Source organism: Zalophus californianus, chromosome 6, assembly GCF_009762305.2.
Source record: "Zalophus californianus isolate mZalCal1 chromosome 6, mZalCal1.pri.v2, whole genome shotgun sequence".
NCBI classification, from domain to species: domain Eukaryota; kingdom Metazoa; phylum Chordata; class Mammalia; order Carnivora; family Otariidae; genus Zalophus; species Zalophus californianus.
In genome coordinates, this window is record NC_045600.1 from 47,272,779 (window position 1) to 47,289,584 (window position 16,806).

Sequence of the window (16,806 nt, forward strand, 5' to 3'; positions counted from 1 at the left end):
ACTGAGCCCTGAGTTGGGCTCTTCACTTAGCGGGTAGTCTGCTTGAAGATTCTCTCCCTTTGCCCCCATCCCCACTCACAGGCACTCTCTCTAATAAGTAAATAAATCTTCTTAAAATGTCTTTTAAGATTTTATTTATTTATTTGACAGAGAGAGAGCACAAGCAGGGGGAGCAGCAGAGGGAGAGGGAAAAGCAGGCTCCCCGCTGAGCAAGGAGCCCAATGCAGGGCTCGATCCCAGGATCATGACCTGAGCTGAAGGCAGATGCCTAACCGACTGAGCCACCCAGGCACCCCTACATAAATAAATTTTTAAAAATAAAATAAAATAAAATGTCCTTCCTTTTATGAAATAATGGTGATAAGAGGTATTTTTAATGTCCTTACTTGGTAAAATAAAAAAAATCCTATGTATGACTCCAATTAAAAAAAAAAAATTGTCCCAATCTGTGAAATACCAAATCAGAAAAGAACAAGAAGAGAGAACAACAGAACATCACTGAAAAGCCAAGTGCCAGCTCTTGGCAAGGTGCACACTCTAGCTCAACTCCCCCCCCGCCCCAGACACAACCCCGGAAATACCCAGGATTCACAACTGTGCCTTGGCAGACTTTGCTAAATGCCATGGACATCTGGAGTTGTTTCCAGACAGTCAAAACCACAAATGTTAGGGTGCACTTTATCGGCAAAGCTGAGTCATTATGCAAAAGGCAAAGAAATTCCAGAACTCTAAGAACTGTAAACAGGGCCCTTTGTAGCTGCTTTCTCTCCCTTTGTAGCTCCTCACCATGTTGGGATCTTGATTAGATCAAACCAACTACGAAAAGACTGTGTTGGCATTGAACATAGTTAAATATGATCTGGGTAGAACTTGCTAGTAAGAAGTTACTATTAGTTTTGCTAGGTGTATCAGTGTCATCGTGTTAAAAAATATTCTTATAATTTAGAAATGCATACTCAAGTATTCAAGGTGAAACTGATGACATTCAGTATTGTTTTAAAATATTTTAGCAAAAATAAAATAGAGAAACTGAATATGGCAAGCTGAACATTGTTGAATCCTGATGATGATGAAGGCACATTTCACTGTCCTTTACTTTTATGTATGTTTGAAATTTTCCACAATAAAGTTGCAAGAAAGGAAGGGAGGAAGAAAAGGAGAAGGAAGGGAGGGAGAAAAACTACCCTCCAACATGCCTATTATCATTTCATAATGACTTTAAATGGAAGGAAGTGTTAATTAATTAAATAAGGAGCCTTTAGTCTTGAGGTGGCTCTAATGCCATGCTGGCCCTAAGCCTATAAATGCCTCAAGTTTACAAAATTGAAACCTAAGGACAACCAATCACAAACAGCAAACAAGGCTTTAAAGCTAAAGCCAATAATGGGGTGCCTGCGTGGCTCAGTCGGTTGAGTGGCCAACTGTTGGTTTCGGCTCAGATCATGGTCTCGGGGTCGTGAGATCAAGCCCTACATCAGGCTCCGCACGCAGCGGGGAGTCGGCTTGAAGATTCTCGCTCTCCTTCTCCGTCTGCCCTTCCCCCTGCTCACACACGCTCTCTCCTCAAATAAATAAATAAATAAATACATCTTAGAAAAAAAAATAAGCTACAGCCAATCAATAATGTCTTTACTTTGCCTCTGCCTTTTCTCTATTAAAGTCCCTCCCCCAGATCCTGCTGGTAGAGCACTGCTAACAACTCTGGCTTGGTGCTGCCCCCCTGGAACCAATTTTTGCTCATATAAACTCTTAAAATTTTCAATATGCCTCAGTTTATCTTTTGATAGAAAAAAGGTAAATTAAGAGAAAAGAGAAATTCCACTAATATTTGGGAACACCTACTTTAGGTTAGTCTCTGTGCTGTGTGCCCTCCTACGTATGCACATTATATGTCAGGTAGCTTTTATTACCACCAGTTTATAAAAATTAGACTTGGGTTCAATCTGTTTTCACATGGAAAATAGAGAACAAATCGGGCCATTGGAACTATCTTGGCTGCTAAAGAAATTCACCAGTGAGCGGATTAAAAACAAAAATAATTATGCTGACTCCTCATGCGCTCTCTTTCAATCCACAATGATGCAGATGCGCAGGCTCTGCCAGGGGTGGGGGCATCTCCTCCTCCAGACCTTTCCATAATGGTCTCTGGCAACACATGCAGCTCCCAGCGTCCCGACCCAGGCCCCTTCCGTTTCCCTGCCACTGGGGGAACTGAACATGAATTCTGACCTGGGACTATGAAAAGGAAAGACAGAACTTCTGTCATTACGTCCAGAAAAGGGCAGAAGGAAAACCTTGAATCCAGGGGGTGGACTCCCACCTGTGACCCAGAGCTATGCTAAGCTGAAGGCTCCGTGAAGGGCACATGAGATTCCTCTGCTCTTCCCCACGTGCTTTCTACCCTGCACATCTGGGCCCTACTCTCTTAATACCGCTCTCTTCAGATTTCATCCTGCCTCCAAAACAGTCAATGGAAATCTGTGCATCCGCACTGCATAGTGGTTTCTGAGGGCAAGCTCAGAGCCAGACCACAAAGAGTCAAACCCTGGCCACTTAGTTACTGGGTGACCTGGGACAAGTTTATAACTTCTCTGTGCCTTAGTTTCTTCCTCCCCTCTAAAAAGGAGGATGACCCCGGGGCTGCCGAGGATGAAATGAGTTAGTTCCAGTAAAGCACTGAGAACATGATGACACCATAGCACTTAATAATGCTAGCACTGTTACTATAACCTGTCCTTATTTGGTTTCACCCCAGGCCACTCACTTTCCAATTGATCCCCAAATACAGGTAGATCTCCGTACCCCTTCCATCTTTGACTTTGCTTGATGCTCTTCCCAAATATTTTCTCTCCATTGTCCGTAAATTCTCTAGCTGAAGCCCTGCCTCCTCCCCAAGTTCTGACTGTTGGAGCCCCCCAGCCCAGATCTCCAGCCAACTTCTGTACTGCTTACTGCTATCTGCTGCTACCTGAAAACTGAAGAAATGAGTGTGTGAGTCATGGCCTCATGAGAAAACAGGAAGCACCTCAAAAAGGCAACCACGGGGGCTATTTATGGAGGCATAGGCAGGGTTAAGGGAAACATCAAGTGACCCAGACAACTGGCAACAGGGGAAGTAGTTATCCCCCAGGCCTGAGGAAACAAGGGAAGGGAGTAGTTACTGAAAACCAGTGAGAGGCCTTGAAGAGGCCACCCAAGTCATGGTCTTGAAGTAAAGGAACCATGGGGACAGGGAGTGAACCAATGTCCCACCTCTGTCTCTTCCTCTCAAGCAGTCTCTTGCAGGTGGTTCCCACTGGGCGGACACAACTGGAGGCCAGAGCCCAGGCAGACGTCAGTCTCCCTGTGATGGAGAGAAGGGTGAAGGGACCTGGAAGGGCAAACAGAGGCTAGTCACCATGGACAGGCCTGAACTAAGCTAATCATCATTCAACTGGGGGCATCTTGTATTCGCCCTTAGTGTCTCTCACATGCGGACCTCTGCAAGAGTCAGTATGGAGAAATGGAAAAAGCATGGACTCGGAAATCAGAGGCCTGGTATATCAGTGGACCCTGTCAACTACCAGCTGTATGACCTTAGGAAAGTAATTTAACAGTAAAATCACACTGGCCCCACAGGGTTGCTGTGAGAATTAAATTAGAAAAGTCCTTTCCTCTTCCCTATTCTCTTTCTAACTAGGACTGAGGGTCTAGCTCTTACCGCCTCTAGATCTAGAAATGCCGAAAAATCAGTAAGAATGTGCACACTTGTTGATAAAAGAAACATTTCTTTGAATCTAAAATCATTCTAGGCAACTTAAGAAATTTGTAGGTCCTCCTTCCTGACTAAATTTTAATAAACACATATGGAATCAAGAAGTGCTAAGGGACGCCTGTGTGGCTCAGTCAGTTAAGCTTCTGACTCTTGATCTGGGCTCAGGTAATGATCCCAGCGTCGTGGGATCGAGCCCCACATCAGGCTCCATGCTCAGAGGGGAGTCTCCTTGAGATTGTCCCTTTCTCTCTCTCTCTCTCTCTCTTCCCCTCCTCCTTCTGTCCCTCCCACTCGTGCTTTCTCTTTCTCTAAAATAAATAAATCTTTATTTTTTAATTTTTTTCTAAGATTTTATTTATTTATTTGAGACAGAGAGAGAGCATGGAGGGAGAGTAAGAGGGAGAAGCAGACTCCCTGCTGAGCAGAGAGCCCGATGTGGGGCTCGATCCCAGGACCCTGGGACCATGACCTGAGCTTCCAAAGGCAGATGCTTAACCGCCTGAGCCACCCAGGCGCCCCAAATAAATACATCTTTAAAAAAAAAGAAGTGCTAATGTGGGGATGCGCCCATCCATGGGAAAAGAAGTGTTATAACAACTCTTTTGAAGTTGACAGTAACAGATCTTAAGGGCAAACAATCAGGTTTAATCTAGGCCTTTTGCACGTGTGTATTCTCTTGACTTTAAAAAAGGAGACAAGGACAAGAGGAATAAAGAGTAGACAGACCGGGCGCCTGGGTGGCTCAGTCAGTTTGGTGGCCACCTTCGGCTCAGGTCATGATCCTGGAGTCCCGGGATCGAGTCCCGCGTCGGGCTCCCCGCTCGGCGGGGAGTCTGCTTCTCCCTCTGACCCTCTTCCCTCTCGCGCGCTCTCTCTCTCATTCTCTCTCTCTCAAATAAATAAATAAAATCTTAAAAAAAAAAAAAAGAGTAGACAGACCTTCATTTCACCAAAGACTCTGCCCTGACCATTTGTGTGCCTTGTGGAACTTCATAAATAAAACCGAAGTAAGTGCTAGGTATACTTCCTGTTCAATGACACCACTGCCAAATGTCATGGTGATTCATCAAGGTCTACAAATTCCATTAATATGCAGTATGGATCTACTGAGACATGAAAAATTAATGTCTAACCACAGGTTGCTGTTCTCAAACTTACTTTTAAAAAAATCAACAAAATACAAGGGCTAGAATTCATTAAGCCAGAGAAACCATAAAGGTAAATGAAAGTGATGGCACACCCAGAAACTGAGAAACTTCCAGAAGCCAGACAGCCCACTGAAGGAAATGCAGGCTCTGGATGGGCCCAGGGGAGAGTCTGAAGAGACATGGCCATCAGAGCCAGGGTTTATGGAACAGGTCAGATTTGCTTCCTTCCCTACACAGAAAGGCTTTTGAAGAGCTAAGGAGGGTCCCATTTGGGCTCTTGCCAAAACCAGTCTGCCATTTTTAAGGGAGGAAAATGAGTTGTTAGACACTGAGCAGTCATAATCATTTTGTTTTGGTAAGATTACATATGATAAAGCAACGTTTCATCCTTGCTGTGGCCCTGTCAGGTTGGCTCTGTCCCCCCGTTTTACAGTTGAGACGTTAAGAAACTTACTCAAGATCACATATCAACAAGTATAATGAAAAAAACCTCCATAAGGCCCTGTAGGCTCACCCTGCTTCTCTCTAACTTCACTGGGACATTCTTCCCCATGTTTCCTCAGCTACAGCCACCCTGGTTGGGCCCTGACTCACCACTCATTCTACACCCATTCTTACCTCTTATTTCTGGTCTCAGCTTCAAAGTTGCCTCTTATTTAAGAAATCTTTCCCTCATGCCCTACCCTAGACTAATTATCTTTTTTGTGAGCTCCCACAAGGCCATATACTTCTTTGCACTATGGCTGTCATTAACTAATCAATTGACTGATTGATTGACTGAGTAAATGAGTTAGATAATGATTTGTTTACTCTCAGATGTTGGCACTGAAAGGTGGTTTTGTGTTATGTTGGAATCGAGGTATCTTTGATCACTTGACAATCTCCATCAGCTCTTCTTCACCATCTATCCCAAACAAACAGATAATGTGAGAGAAGTCATTTTGCAGTGCAAAATCACCTTCAGGATGAACCTCTTTGCCACTCCCTTTCTCTCTGAAAACCCCCATTCCCTCCTATATAGAACTTTAGAACCATTTTTTAACGTCTTCCACTCTGACTAGAGTAAGAGCCCCATGAAGGCACAGACTATTTCTCTCTCTCACTCTTGAATCCCAGCACCTAACCCATGTGCTTAGCACATGGCAAGTGCCGCAGCATTTGTTCAGCGAATGGATAAATGAATGGATGTATGACTTAGTCCTCCCAGATAGGTGGTTTCCCACTATACCACTCCACCTCCTGCTAGGAAGAAGGCTACAGCAACTGCTACTTTGGACACTGTCTTCTGCAGATCTCCAATGCACAGCCTTGGTGGGGGCAGGGGCTTGGAAACACAAAGCCCGCAAGAGACAATTTTTGGTTGAATTGGCCAAGATGTTTCACCCACACTCAGGGCCCTTTCAGGGGATTCTTCCCTTGGCTAGGGAGAAATCCTGAAGTGCTGGAGGTAGCAGGGCTGAGTGGAAGCTTCCCACCTGCCAAGACTGAGGGAGCCAAGGCACCAAGATCTAAGTCATCCCTGCCTTGCTTCACATCTGTAAGGAATCAAAACAGACCCAGGGCTTCCCTCTTAGGCCATTCTCTGAAGATAAGGAGAGCACCCAGACCCAACAGAATGAACTCACGGAGGGCAGAATGTTTGATGGCCCAGATGGCCTTCTCTTCATCCAAGCTCTTGACATTTGGAAAAGCAAAACTCTTTATGGCCCCTTCCTCAAAATCACTTGGAGATACTGATCTAAAAAACAAACAGAACAACTCCAGGACTCTATCCCAGACCTACTGAATCAGAATCTCTAGGGATGATCTAAGAAATCTGTTTTGAACAAGCTCTCCAACAAATTTCTGATGCTTGCTAAAGTCTAAGATGCTCTTAGCACTCAAGTCCCTTCTTAGCCAAGGACTTTAAGAGGCTGAGCATCAATTTAAGCCAAGCCAGGTCTTCGAGGTAGAGGAATTCCATGGGACTAAATGAGACTCCATCCAACCTGATTCCTTGCCACCAGTGGCAAGTGGCCTGGATCACTGCCTCTTCAGCCCTCCCCCAAACTTATCCTTATCACAGTCAGAGTATCTTGGACCTGCCAGAGTGAGAGGAAAACTAAAGGATTAGGACCTGGTTTTTGTCACTTAAAAACACAGTTCAAAGTACCAGATTGAGCCTGGAAGGCACAGGAATGTGATGGCTTTTCTTTGTTTATTTGGAGGACAAGCAGGGATATTTTGGCAGCCAAATCCCAAAACCAGGACAGAATCACAAAGCCCATTTCATTTCCCAGTTACCCACTCAGGTGCTGCTGGGTCTAGCCCCTCCTCCTGCTACAGCCAAATATCTGCCAAAAGTTCCCACTGCTGGGAGGGGCAAGGTCAAAACTGATCCAAAATTCTTAACGGTAGTTCATGGACTCTTTTGTTCTTTAAAAAATGGACACTTTTGAGAAACTGATGACCACCAGACTCCCTCTCCTCACCACCACCAAAAAGCATATAATCCCCAAGATTTTTCATATAATTTCAGGGGTGCACAGGCTCCTTTGAGCCCATCCATGAACCTCTGCCCATGAGCCCCAGGTTAAGAATTACCATAAACATGATGGAGAATTAAGAACCAGAAATGGCTAAAAATTTTTATACACACATGAGGAAAGTCAAGGTGGGGATGGGGTGGGATGCATAAGGAAACAAGTTATATGTATTCTTTTTATTCATGTTCTGTTAATAGAAATTTGGCAAAAATGTAGATATATGCAATATTTAACTTTCTAGTGTTTTTATTAATCTGAAGTAATTTGTTATTTTAGGGACATTAATAATTGACTATATAGAATTTAATCTGCTCATAAAATAATCGTGCTTGGCAAACTTAAAGATATAATCTTCAAGACAATTAAATATTTACTAATCGAATTTACTTGAAAATGTCTTATATTTGCTGTGGGGTATGAAAACTGATAAGCTTTTTAAGAATTCAGGTTTAATTTTTTGCTATTGTATAAGAAGCATCCCAAAACTAAATATTTTCTTTTAAGTAAAAAACTGTACTTTTTAAAAAATCCTTTGTCCATCTCAAGTCCATACATCTAAGAGGACAGGTTCTTTCCCCCTCCCACTCACACAGTGCCTGGTCAACAATCAGCCAACCTTATGCTGAATCTCATAATTGTGGGCCCACCGGCAGAGGCGGCACTGGATCTGTCTTTTCCTGTAAAATGGTAGTGGTTCCCTGAACTTTTTAAGCCTGCATTTTGTACCACGTTCCATTAATTGTAAGACACACCTTTTCTTATGCACCACAGGAGAAAATACTGTCCATTTCATGACAACACGTCTTAACCATAGTCTTCGGCAGTGGTGCAAGCCTCTCATGGCTTTGACGTCTCTTTCATCCCCCCGACATGAGTTAGCAGTTTCTCCTGTCACTTGGCTGGGCTTGTGAGGATGGCTAACTCTTTTGTGGACCTCAGCTAGAGTTTCTTCTACTTGAGGCATGGCTCTTCTGCTCTTAGGTTCCAGAAAGCAGTCGGTTGTGACTGCAAAAACTAGGCAATTGTTCATTCCTCCAACCATGCCTATCTGCTTCACCAATATTAAATTCAAGTCCTGCTGCTCTGTTTCTGCCCTTTTTGCAACAGCATTTTTCGTTTCCGTGCCAAATCATAGTGTGATCTTCTGAGGACCTTTTAAATGGCAGTTCAACTCAACACCTACAGTAACAACAATACACTTCCCTCAATCCAAGTGATGACAATATGAGCAGCAATGACCAAGTTTTGGCAATATTAATAACTGCATCTCTGCTGAATTTAGCAGACACCATTTGATTCCCAGAGATGTTGGAAGGTGGAAAATGGGTGCTCTAGAATCAGTGAAATATAGTTCCCACTCCTTACCCCTACCCCCCATATCTCAGTGTTTCCAACAGACCAACAGTCATAACTAAAATGAAAAGGAAAAACTAAGAAGAGGATAATGGTAAAAATAATAAGTGTTTTCACTTCCCATAATGTTTTGACTCATTTCCATTTCTCTGTCTTAACGTGAAGGACTCAAAGCTATCTTTCTTCCCCGCTCACCTATACTAGGTCATAATACTTTACTATGATCTCAATAACTATCTCATTACAGCTCTTCTTCCTCCCTCAATTTGTCTCCTTTCTATCCCTCCAACAACCTGGAAGTGAAAGCAAGTGATCAACTCCTATTTCACTTATCAATACTAGTACCACGATTGAGTTTATGATAAAATTCCTTCCTCTCATTTTTATCATGAATCCCCATAATAACCTCCTTGAGTGGTAGAGACAGGAAGAGACTATGATGTTTCAGATGATGAAATTGGAAAGAAAGCCTACAGTGCTGGCGGGGGAAACAACACTGGCATGCGGCCCCCTAAACAAGTGTTTACTCTTCTCTGATTTCAAGACCCCTATACAAAGAGCCACCCTGCAAAAAAAAGCAACTCTCACTGAGATCCCCGAAAGGGTCACCCATCACAAGCCCACTTTCTATACTGCGGATTCCTAGAAGCTCAAGTCTGCTTACAAATGTTCGATTTAGTAAATACTCAAAGACTGTGCACAAAGCACGCCAAACAGGATGCTGCTGGAGACTCAGGATGAAAGTTACGGTACTGCCCTCCGGGGACTCAGAGTCTAGAGCTGTTCTCAGTTTGGGGATGGAGAGGCAGAGAGGGGGCATGGACCCTTTCATGAATCAGACAACATTTATAGGTCGTAGAAAATTGTTCCAGATCCCCATGTACCCACACAATTCGGCAAATAATTTCTCAGGGCTTATAGAGCTCCTGGACATTGGACAAGTAGCTCAGGTGCATATTCTGGAACATCGGGCCACAAAGCTCATGGGGGTGAGCGTTCTGTCATAGCTAGTCCTACCCAAATACAAAGAGACCAAGTCAGTCAAACAGTTTAAGAAGGGAGTAATATCCTGTCCTTGGAGCTCAGGGTTTTCTTGATTAATAGCTACTACAGAAAACGCCTTACTCTCACTCAGGCTTGTGTTTTGAGTCCTTCTTTCCTGGCAGGGATTGACCGTATTCTCCAGAGTGCATGGCCAACCAAGGCACTATTCAGAAAAGCCAAGGCCCTCCTCGCTGGACTTGCCCACAATACTTCCTGCCCCAGCCCCCCCGCCCCCCGCCTTTCACCTTTAAAGCCCCTGGGCAAGACCCACTGGGGCCTCATTCTAAAATCTGACCTCCTCAGAGAGGAGGGCTCCTCTTAAAGAGGCTGGGGGACCCACTCTGCCAGGGACATCTCTAGCCAGGGCTATGGCTACAAGGAATTTCTGGCATTTGTAAGTTGGCTGGCGGTTGGGATTTTCCAGTCTTTTCCGACTCTGTAAAAGCAACCAGATTTTTCATCTGACGTTATTAGGATGCTGAGGTGTCAATGAATTGCTGGGGGCTGACATGTGGGATTGGAGTCTCATCTTGACCAGAGCCAGAGTCTCTTGTATCATGTAAGGAGACAGACACCCTGGCTTCTTCCCCATGTTAACTTGTGAACGTCAATATGGGCTTTTGTTATACTCCCCACACCCTCTCAGGAAAGGGGACAGTTCCCATTTGGCTTCTCTTTCTGATACTCAAGCCCAGAGCCACGGGGTTTGTTGAAACTCTGAGGTTGCATGCATTTTCTTGTGTCTGTCATTCCTCTTCTCTGGATGTTAGTGCTTCAAGCGACACACAAAGGAAGCTTAGATATGGCCTCATGTGGAATATTACTACTACTACTCCTAGTAATAATATATAGTGCTTTCGGTTTTAAAAGGGCTTTCACCTTTATTGTTATTTTAACAATTGTTATTCCTCTCCAGATAGAGTATCAGTTGGGAATGCACAGGAATCAAGAGGCACCTTCAAAGAGTTTAATTGAAAATTATTTAAAGAAGGAACAACTTACAGAGATATACCAGAGTCCAATCGGGAAAACAGAAAACTATGCCAACTATTTTAATAAAAAATAATTAGTTTAAAAGAGTTGGAGATCTTTACATCAAGTATCGAAAGTAGTCAAATTCATAAGGACAGAAAACAGAATGGGGGGAGGGGAGATGTTCAATGGGTAGTTTCAGCTGTGCAAGATGAGAAAGTTCTGGAGCTCTGTTTCACAGCAATGTAAGCACACTTAACACTCCTGAACTGTACACTTATAAATGGTTAAGATGGTAAATTTTATCTGATGTGTTTTTTTACCACAGAAAGAAAAAAGAACAAAAGCATTGGAGAGCTGAATATGTGAAAGGGCGCCCTGAGGTAACACAGAAAAGTTAACTGTAGAGAAGCCGCACAGGGGCGTCTGGCTGGTTCAGTTGCAGGGTAGCGTGAGACTCCATCTCAGGGTCCTGAGTTTGAGCCCCACACTGAGTGTAGAGATTACTTACTAAATAAGTAAGTGGGTAGACAGACAGACAGGCAAATTAGTGTGGAAAGAGGCTAGTTCTACTCTGGCCAGGGAAGCAAGGGATGAGCCTGGGGCTCTTATAACCCGAATCCATTCTCCGAGGCACTGCCAGGCTGATACAGGTTACCCAGCTGTGCTAATGGTTCAGGAAATCCTAGCTGTTGTGAGGGCACTAGAACAGGAAAAGCAAGCCAAGGGAGGACCAGGTCCTTCTTCCTCCTCGGCCGTGCAGGCTCCCTGTGGTGCCCAGTGTTGGCAGAATTGACAGGGAGCTACTAGCACAGAGGGGTGTCATTTGCAAAGTCCCGGCCCAGCACCAAAAAGTAGGGCACAGAAGGGTTAGGAGCTCAGCCATATTAGTTTAATTAATGGGCACAAAAGGCGTGGGGCAAGGTCAAGGGAATGGTAAAACCACCACCAACTGGGAACAGCAGGAGGCAGTCACCACCCCAAGCCTAAGGGGCCAGAGGAAGGAATGACCTTATAGGGACCTCCTGAGGGTCAAGGCTGTGGGAAAGGGGAGACCTGTGGGAGTGGTGATCCCCTGCCTAGACTAGAGCCAAGCAAAGAGGGAGCAGGCCAGAGTCAGGGGATAACCCCTTGACCTCTCTCCTCCCACCTGCTCATCTCTGGAAAACCAGCCTCAGCTTAGCCAAACCAAACTGGAAGCCAGAGATCAATATGTTGAATATTCATTTAATGAAAACAGAACCTACTATATACATATATCTGCATCTTTATTTCCCCACCTAAGGACAACATTAACAACAAAACAGAAATCCCTCCAAATGAATACAGATCAACACGTTCTTTCGTAGCAACAACTTGGCATGAAGAAAATTTGTTTTTAAGGGTGAAAAATTAGAAAAAAAAATTGTGAAAAATTGGGAATATTTTCCAAATCTGTCAAATGCCTCATATATGTCACTAAAACGCTTGTTGATTTTCACAACCCCTTACTGTAAAGAGTGGACCAAATGTTTATCACCCACTTCTCTTGCCAACAATGGTTGAGTTGCCCTTAGGTTCCTCCTCTAAAATGGGAATGATAATACACACCTCGAAGGATTGTTATGAAGCTGAAATGAGAAAAAATAGGTGAAAGCACTGTAAAAAGATGAGGTTTTATTTCCAGTTCCCTTCAGTCCCCCCTGGATCTCAGCGGGATTCTTTAGAGCGCCACCATCACCATCATCACTGTCACCGCCATGGCCAGCACCTTCGCCATTGCTACCATCCTTCTCCACACCTCCATGGCTGCTAACGTCATCACCATCCCCATTATCATCACTAACTTCATCATCTTTGCTCCAGGTCCTAAATTTCCTTACATTTCATTGCCTTTGGGGCCTTCCAAAATTTTATTGAGCAACAAAACAAAACAACAAAAAGACCTCTTGCAGGGAAATGAGATGTGGGATTTGGAGTCAGAAGAGCTGCACCAAGGGCTGCCCCGGCCAGTGACCATTTGTAGGTGCCTTCTGAGTTTCCCAGTTTTCTCATCGGTTAAGCAGGAATACCTTCCTACCTCTGTTGATTGTTGTCCTTTTGCCTTTCCAAATCCATTCTCAGCCCTTTGCTGTTCTAGTCTGTGTTCACGGAGGATGACCTTTTACAAACCGAATCATCTGGGCTCTCTTGTATGTGGACATGGTTGTATGAATATTGATAGAAGGGCTAGAAAATATACATACTAAGCCTAAGCTACCTGGTTTCAAGGGGCAGGAGGGTGAGCATTTGCCTTCAGCTCAGGTCATGACTCCAGAGAGTGTGCTTCTCCCTCTCCCTCTGCCCCTCCCCCAGCTCATTCTCTCACAAGGGCACACACTCTGTAATAAATAAATTCGAAATAAATAAAAATAAAATAAATAAAAAATAAAAACATGCTGAGTAAAAGAAATGAGACACAAAATCATGTCTATGGAGGGTATCATCTGTGTGAACTTCTAGAAAATGCAAAATCTGTAGTGATGGAAAGGAGATCAGTGGTTGCCTGGGGCCAAAAGTGGAGGGAGAGACTGACCGTAGCAGGGTATGAGGGAACATTTTGGGGTGAAAGAGATATTTGTTGTCCTGATTGTGGTAGTGGTTACAGGGTACATACATTTGTCAAAATTCAACTATCTGTATTTAAATTGGTATAATTTATATGTAAATTCTACTTCAATAAATTTTCAAAATAGCCATAGCATAATACAAATGGGAGATATCTACCACAGGATCCCAGATGTGACATGACTGTAAATCTTACAGCCCGAATGTACATGGAGGACCAGAGCTGACAAGGGCCAATGCATGCATCGGTCTGGTTCGCAGACGCCTGCAACAACAACACCAAACTGGTTGATGAAGTAGCCTTTTATGGAAATCCGTGACCACTGAAGGGAACAAGAGAAAACTCTACAGGGACCAGGTGGGTGTCACATTTTAAAAAAGTTTTACGCAATTGGCTGTTGAGTTATAGTATAACTTAGTAGGAGAAGGAGAGTGACCTCAGGGCCACAGTGGCCGAAGAAGTCTGCTAACCTTTCCAGATTTCACTTTCTTAAAAATAATACCAGCCTTCAAATGACAAGTTTTCAAGACCCCTATTGCCACTGAGAAATAATTCCGAAGACATGAGAGGAAACATCGGTGGACTCAAACACAAAATGGACTTGGCTCATCAGCCAGCCTTGTGCTAATGGTTCAGGAAGTTTAAAACAACATAATTAGATCCTCGAATTCACGGAGCTAAGCAAAGCCCCTCTTCTTTATGCCAGTCCAGTGGCTCTCACTTGGCCCCGTATCCGAGAAACACCTGTGCAACTTTTAAAAAGTAGAGATTCCTGAGCCCATCCCTTGGAACGTATGACTCTGTGGTCCTGGGGTACAGACCAGAGAGCTGGGTAAGTTCCATGGGGGACTCTGACAATCAGCTAATGTTGAGCATGCCTCCACCAGGCACTTGCCCTGCTCTCCTTATGCAGCCCAGGTGTCCCAAAACTGTCCTCTCAGAAAGAAGTTCTGAGGTACTCTTTCAGCACCATCCCCAGACTCCAAAGAAACACAAAGCAGCTTCCATATGCAGCTGAGACCGGACACACCTAAACTGGGTAAAAGAGACAGAGGTATTAGACAGTCACAGTGACCCTTCCATATTTTCACTCAAAGGGCTTATTCTGTATCTTCTTTCCTACTTCCTGAGTATTGGTGACTGAGTCAGCTGGCAAATAGTACTATACGATACTATACGTCTGCTTCTGGCGATGAGATGGTTTCCCTCAAGGACTATTTGCACCAGAATGAAGGAAAACCAGAAACACATCTATTACATCACAGGTGAGACCAAGGATCAGGTAGCGAACTTGGCCTTCGTGGAGTGTCTTCAGAAGCATAGCTTGGAAGTGATCTACATGATCGAGCCCATCGATGAGTACTGTGTCCAACAGCTGAAGGAATTTGAGGGGAAGACGTTAGTGTCTGTTACCAAAGAGGGCTTGGAACTTCCAGAAGACGAAGAAGAGAAAAAGAAACAGGAAGAGAAAAAAACAAAGTTTGAAAACCTGGACAAGATCATGAAGGACAACTTGGAGAAAAAAGTAGAAAAGGTGGTCGTGTCAAACCGATTGGTGACCTCCCCGTGCTGCACTGTCACAAGCACATACGGCTGGATGGCAAATATGGAGAGGATCATGAAGGCCCAGGCCTTGAGAGACAACTCCACCATGGGCTACATGGCCGCAAAGAAGCACCTGGAGATAAACCCCAACCACTCCATCATTGAAACCTTACGGCAGAAGGCAGAGGCCGACAAGAACGACAAGCTTGTGAAAGATCTGGTCATCCTGCTTTACGAAACTGCTCTCCTGTCCTCTGGCTTCAATCTGGAAGACCCCCAGGCACATGCTAACCGGATCTACAGGATGATCAAGCTCAGTCTCGGTATTGACGAAGACGACCCCACAGCTGACGATAGCAGTGCCGTGGTGAGCGAAGAGATGCCACCCCTCAAGGGTGACGATGACACGTCCCGCGTGGAGGAAGTCGATTAAGCGCCTCTGAGCATTACTTGTACATGTATTCGAAACTTTATCTTCATTCCCTCTGATAATATATTTTCAAGGGTGTTTTTCTTTATTTTTGTTAACATTTTAAGAATCCGTATGGCATGACAGTAACTACTTAAGGGGAAGATAAGATTTCTTTCTTTTCGGAGTGTGCTACTGGGACGTGTAGGACCTAAAGCCCAGCTAGTTTTTCTTCCCCGGTTCCATGCTGGCTTCTTGTAATGGACAAGGTAACATTTGTTGTGAGGTGTATGTAACCTAACGTGAACCGTGTGCTCTAAAGTGTTTAGCTACCAAGCGGATTCCTTAGTAAGACCAAATTTTTTCTGTCACTGAAGTGTTCTGAGCTATACCTTGATGTTTAAAAGAGAACTGTTGGTTAAAACGACTCTCACCGTCTAGGATCTACTTTTTAAATCTATCCCCTGTAGTTATCAACTGCAAGTACCAGGACTCTAGAAACCAGTAGTTAAACTGAACGAACTGGATGGGAGTAACTATGTATAGGGCTTGTTTTCCAAAGAAGAGCATTGTTTAGAGTAGCGAAATTCTAAGCCTATTTAGGCATGTTGTAAAGCTGTGAGCATCTTATGCAATAAAGGTACAAGGAAAAGAGACAACTTCCTGACCTGCCTCTGACACCCTCACATACACCCAGCCTTGAAATCCAGGCTTCTCAAGAGCAAGAAAAATCAGCTCTTCCTTCATGTCCTCAAAAAACATGCACTGGCTGCCTGCTTACGTGCAAGCTCTATTCTAGGTACTGGGGACACAAGAGGGAGTTACGGACAAGCTTCTTGCTCTTCTTGGCTACAGTCCTAATCAAAGAGACCAGTACAAAACAACAAAACAAAACAAAAACATAGATAACATCAGATTTTGATCCCTGTAATGCAAGAAATTAAATATATGTGGTGATAAAGAGTGAAGGACGAGAGGCAGGCCACAGGAGTGGGCAGTGAGATGGGGAGGCAGTCAGGGAAGGTCTCCCTGAGGCAGTGACATCTGAGCAGAGACTCAAGAAGAAACGAGAATGCAGAGAGCCCAGAAGGGAGCGTGCAGAAGAGTGTGACAGCTGAGGTCTGGCAGGAAGCAGGTGACACCGAAAAGGGGACAGAGTTTAATGAAACTAGAGAGAGAGTGGGAACTCCCAAAGGTGGGGGGAACCAGGGCACTCCTGGAACACAGCCAATCCCCAGTGACCTAGCCGGAAAGAAGCAGGGAGAATAAATATCCTGAATAAGTATCTTTTCCCTCCCCCTATCTGATACCCTGCTAGTGCTTCCCGTTGGCCAATTTCAATAGGAAGCCAGAACACTAACATGTCCACTGATGTAATTCATAGGTCAGCCTACGGGGTCACAGAACAAAGTGAGAAAGGACAGACATTGGGTCTGAAAGGGCAAAGGGAAGGCATCAGCATAAACAGC

General features: G+C 44.3%; 1 pseudogene; it reads left to right on the plus strand.

The window, feature by feature from the left end:
- The first annotated feature begins 12,535 nt into the window (after positions 1-12,535).
- On the plus strand, positions 12,536-15,426 carry LOC113909315 (annotated as a pseudogene).
- The last annotated feature ends 1,380 nt before the right edge of the window (positions 15,427-16,806 follow it).